The following is a 6,000-nucleotide window of genomic DNA, read 5'->3' as shown; positions in this document are numbered from 1 at the left end:
CTAATTTCATCAATTTACACAATCATTCTGTGTGTAGTAATTTTCCGGGATGTTTGAGGATGGTTTTCACTTCTTTAACATGGACGATTGTCGATATAAAAAGGTACGTGTCGAATATTTTTATGGCAACTATGAATTTCATGAAGATCGGCGATTGACACTTTGGTAGGTTCCCTTGTAAGGCTTCTGAGCCGAAGCGTATATTGAGAATATCATAATATCATAATTTTCCCGTTTACTATAATTAAGTTTATATTATATTTTACATTTACTTATATATATCACCAATTACGTTCAATCGAAAATATTTCATAACAACTTATGGACTCACTTGCCAAACATAATCTAAATGGAAGAACCCAGCAGTAGCACAGTACTAAGCGTGATAACTGTTTCGAGGCATTTGCTCTGCCGGTCACGAACGCATCTCGTCGTCGATTCTCGTCGGAGAGCGATACATCAAAGTTGCAATCCTTGTCCTTTTCTCGCCTCTAATTCGTATGGACAGTCACGTTTCGATACGAGCTATCTGTATCGCATTTGTCACCCAGGGGTGTTGGTTTCTCGAAGAGAAGGTAGTGTGTCGACCCCTGATAATTCCTCAACTTCCGGTTACGGACGTCTCGCAAAGTCAGACCTCCTGCCTCTGACAGGATATGGAAAGAATCCTCTTTCACAAAAAGGAAAGTCATCGATCGAGTGTCGTTGGTTTTAATAACTGATTTCCTTAGCCATCGTCAGACATCTCGTTAATGGGACCAGCTCTCTGTGCTGGATTTCGCGGGTTGCTTTAATTATACGATGTAAATTAGTCGGTCCAGGTCACGAACCAGTCCCCATTTTACGACTGTTAATTATGAATACATTTCGCTGGTGGATGTAACTCAACGCTAACCCGCGTAATCGTACTCTTAGCCCGAGCCTCTTTGAAAGTTTAATCCCGCGGTTGGAAATGGAAAAAACGTGGTTTTATCACTGCTGGCAATAATTGACGTAGCCTCGAGCACTCGGTGCCGTAAGCTGTTTGCCTTTAATATCTCCAGAGAAAATGAAATTTTCTTTCCTGTGCAAGATTGTATATGTTGCGGTAACTATTATTGAGGGATATAGGGAATGAGGAATATTCTAGTGGGTGTATTTCTCGGTTGCAGCACCGGAATTGACAATAACCGACGATTCCGGCCGAGTGGTGTCCAAGGAGAGGCACCTGAAGGCGGGAAGCGTTCTCAAACTCAGATGCGAGGCCAGAGATGTTATCGAGTCTCTGAAGGAGTCTGTCATTTGGACCAGGGGAGATGAAACACTTACCGAGGACGTTAGGTAAATGCTACTATCTTTAGTTTGTAATTATGCAATAAGAAAGAACAGAAAGTTACATGTTATGTGTCACAATTAAACATCTAATTAATTTATATTATTTTCAATTTTTATATACCTGCAAATATTTATTCATAATTTTTCTGTTTATTATTTAACTCGTACTGATATATAATAGCATGTATTATTACGTCATAATATTATATATATTATTATATTACATACTATCATATTATATACATAAACAGTTTATAATTATGCAATAAGAAAGAAGAGAAAGTTAGATGTTATGTGTCACAATTCAACATCTAATTAATTTATATTCATTTTCAATTTTTATATACCTGTAAATATTTATTCATAATTTTTCTGTTTATCATTTAACTCGTACTGATATATAATAGCATGTATTATTACATCATAATATTATGTATATTATTATATTACATACTTATCATATTATATATATAAACAGTTTATTATTATGCAATAAGAAAGAAGAGAAAGTTAAATGTTATGTGTCACAATTAAACATCTAATTAATTTATATTATTTTCAATTTTTATATACCTGCAAATATTTATTCATAATTTTTCTGTTTATCCTTTAACTCGTACTGATATATAATAGCATGTATTATTACATCATAATATTATGTATATTATTATATTACATACTATCATATTATATATATATAAACAGTTTATTATTATGCAATAAGAAAGAAGAGAAAGTTAGATGTTATGTGTCACAATTAAACATCTAATTAATTTATATTCATTTTCAATTTTTATATACCTGCAAATATTTATTCATAATTTTTCTGTTTATCATTTAACACGTACTGCTATATAATAGCATTTATTATTACGTCATAATATTATATATAGATTATTATATTACATACTGTCATATTATATATGTCGGAGATTAAAGGAAAACCGGAGCCTTCCCTTTGCAATTTTGGGAAAGTCTTCTAGTGCTTTAGCCTAGATTTTATCATAGCTGTAATTAAGCAATTGTTGTCATTTGTAATTGTTCGATATTTGTGATAGCGAAAGTGGGTTCGAGGCGACAACTAGTCGCCGAACGTAGCCACGGTCACGGGATAAACGTTTTGCCTGACGAAGGTGTGGATCGGTTGTATAGTTCTCCCTAGAAATCACATAGAATTGTACTTTGGAGATGTCGATATAATGGGACACACGTTGTATTAGGAATCAAACTCCAGACAGAAACTGCCTAGCAACGGCGTTTGGACCTTTCTCGATGCTTCCAAAGAGTATACAACAAACTCTTGGCAGAAACTGCCTAGCAACGGCGATTGGAACCTTCTCGATGCCTCCAGCGAGCATATAACAAACAAATGCAGTCGTACAGCGAAAAAGATTTTCATCAGATATTCAGTCGTGTGATCGCCTTGGAAAGTGATACATCGAGCAATTTACCGAGTGTCTCAGCAATCGTATTTTCTTGTGTTTAAAATTATTCTACGCATAGTAAAGAGTTATCCCGTTGACCGTGGATTCGTTTGAACCCAAGAACATTGTTAATAGCGGTAATTAAATTCATTATTCGTAAAACCTATTAATCGTTAATCTCATTATTCGTTAAATTTATTATTCGTAAAACATATTATTCGTTCCTCTTATTGTTCGTTAAACTTATTATTCTTTAATCTAATCATTAGTTAAACTTATCGTTTGTTAATCTTATCATTCATTAAACTCATTATTCATAATATTTTGTAAAATCTTGTATATTCGCGTAAATATAATCTCTGTTTCGTAAAACGATGGCTAATTCAAACGAAGAATCGTTACGCGCCTTAAATTCTAATGTTAACCCGACATATAAATAATCCTCTATATAATTGTAGTATCGTGGACAGATTTCCTAAGAAATATCGGGTGAACTATAAACAATGTTCTGAGAAAGCCTAAGTGCCGGACAGGCCGAAAGAATCGGGAAACTTCAATGGACTAAGCGGCCCATCAATGTGTCGTTGGTCCTTCAGTCGAATAGTTACGCGAAAGAAGACGTACGTGATCGTGATCGTGATCGCGGGCGGTTACGCAATACGTATATGGTGGGGGTATGAGAAGAGACAAAAGAAAGCTTAAGGGAGAAAGACGAATTAATCGGGAATCGTTAAAACTGAGAGTCGTGTTGTGAGGAGTCGTTAATTGAGAGTGGAATTGTGAGGAGCTAGTTACGAGTCAAGAGTTGAGTTCAGAGAGTTGAGCCGAGAAAAAGTTGTCGGGTTGCTATGAGTTGTAAACTATTAGTTGTGAGTTGTAAATTATTAATTTAGTTGTCTTAGTTATATAACATTACTATATTTAGTTTGTGTCAAATAACCATCGTTTTCTGTTTAACCTATTACAAATAGATTCATTTATCAATAAATTTATCATATAGGAGAGAAATCATTGGAAATCCTAATTTCTAATATTTCTGAATAAATAATCCTATAGAATATATATATGTATAAATAATGTGTGCCTATGTAATCGATTCATACAAGTATTTTAATATTTAAAAATTTATAGAAGATTATTTAAAAATGAAATAAGACTTATATGTAATTGAAAAATCGAAGTGATAATTTATATGAACGGAAAAGAACGCAAAAGAACGTGAAATACAGTGAATAAAATTATAAATGCTAGAATAATTTATTTTAGCTTTTGAAAAAATCGGAAAGACACAAATAAATATACAAATAAATAAAGTCAACCAGTGCGATACATATTTTTAGCGTTTATTCTATACTGTAAACCTACAAAAGCAATAAACGCGGAAAACCCACAGCATTCAAGAGATATAAATTGCAAAATTAGTAGAAATACGTTTTTTATTTTCGTCATATATCGTCACTGTTTTTGATATTTATATCCATTTTTTGCATTTCAACTGGTCGATTTTATCAGGAGATTATGATGAAAGTTTACTTTATACTTGTAAATATGAAAATTAAATATAATATTCCCCGTTATAATATTTAAATGAGAAGTTCAAAATTTACTAACTTGTGAAACTTAAATCGCGAAAAAATTCTTCTATCAAAATCATTTACCATATTACTTAAATATTTCCTTACTATTTATGATTAATTAAATTATTCATAGGACTGTTTGAAAGCACAGATATAAAAACACTTCAATATCCATTTAAGACCCATCTTTTTATAAAACAAGTCGTCTTTTATCACTTTCATCAATCACTATTGTTCCATTTGGACTCTTTTCCTTTGACTGTAATAAGGATATATGCATAGCGTTTAGAGCACCACCTAAACTGGAAGTGAGTTACGTTCGAATATCTGGTTTTCAGTGAAAACAGGACGACGGAAATCTTAGCTGGGAAGGAGGTCCTTGTGATAGTTAGCACGCTGATCGTGGAGAGGGCCAGTCCAAGGCATGCCGGAAATTACAGCTGCGTTGTACCCGGGAAGGCCAAGACAACCGTTGCAGTACATGTGCTTAACGGTGAGTCCTTTAGCTCTTACTCTTTTTGGAAAATAATCACTTAATATAATTTGGAAAATAATTAATTATAAACTGAAGAACTTTAAAATACTATAATTATTATTCTTCTTTGAGCTTCCTGTGATCCTCGAAAATATTGGGAAGGATTAGGTGACTTTTTTATACCTTAGGGAAAATAGCTGAGTGGTACTTTTAAACTGGTATTTCTTCTTTTTCATTGAAGTATAATATTGAATGTAATATTTTCTGAAACAGGAATTATATTCTAAGCGATAGTTTTCAGTCATTAAAAATGAACTTTAAACTTTAAAATTTTTAAACACAAAATTATTTAACTGTATTTTTAAGTAGCAGACAAAATGGTGTTCAATCTTCAATTTTATTTCGTTGAAATATAATGATAACGTAATGACTCTTCTAAGAGGAGTTATATCTTATGCAACGTTTATCAGCAATTTAAAATATTTTGATACACGAAGTAACATAGAAGTATTTTTAACTATTAAACGAAATGATGTTATTCAATCTTCAATTTTGTTTCACTGATGTATGGCATTGAATATAATATCTTTAAGAATAGGACCTTTTTATACCTTAGGGAAAATAACTGAGTGGTACTTTTAAATTGGTATTTCTTCTTTTTCATTGAAGTATAATATTGAATGTAATATTTTCTGAAACAGGAATTATATTCTAAGCGATAGTTTTCAGTCATTAAAAATGAACTTTAAACTTAAAAATTTTTAAACACAAAATTATTTAACTGTATTTTTAAGTAGCAGACAAAATGGTGTTCAATCTTCAATTTTATTTCGTTGAAATATAATGATAACGTAATGACTCTTCTAAGAGGAGTTATATCTTATGCAACGTTTATCAGCAATCTAAAATATTTTGATACACGAAGTAACATAGAAGTATTTTTAACTATTAAACGAAATGATGTTATTCAATCTTCAATTTTGTTTCACTGATGTATGGCATGGAATATAATATCTTTAAGAATAGGAACTTAGTATGCTCTAAATTTGAATCATACAAAATCGAAAGCTACTTATGAAACTTTAAGTTGCAAGATTATTTGATAATGTTTTGAATTATTGGGCAAAGTAACTATTTTCCAATCATCAATATAGAAATCTTTAATTTTTATATAAGTATCTTTTGTTTTAAAATATTATTATATTAATAC

At 31.6% G+C, this 6,000-nt stretch overlaps 1 long non-coding RNA gene across 1 annotated transcript in view; it reads left to right on the top strand.

Moving 5' to 3' along the window:
• Nucleotides 1-1,130: 1,130 nt before the first annotated feature.
• LOC117237262 overlaps nt 1,131-6,000 on the top strand; it is a 48,276-nt gene continuing 43,406 nt past the window's right edge. The window contains exons 1-2 of the long non-coding RNA XR_004493982.1: nt 1,131-1,320; nt 4,654-4,808. This is a non-coding gene — a long non-coding RNA (uncharacterized LOC117237262). The remainder of the gene's footprint in view (nt 1,321-4,653; nt 4,809-6,000) is intronic.

This window comes from Bombus vosnesenskii, unplaced genomic scaffold (genome assembly GCF_011952255.1).
Source record: "Bombus vosnesenskii isolate JDL3184/JDL3185 unplaced genomic scaffold, Bvos_JDL3184-5_v1.1 scf7180000013365, whole genome shotgun sequence".
Lineage (NCBI taxonomy): Eukaryota > Metazoa > Arthropoda > Insecta > Hymenoptera > Apidae > Bombus > Bombus vosnesenskii.
This window is presented reverse-complemented; position numbering and strand designations above follow the sequence as displayed.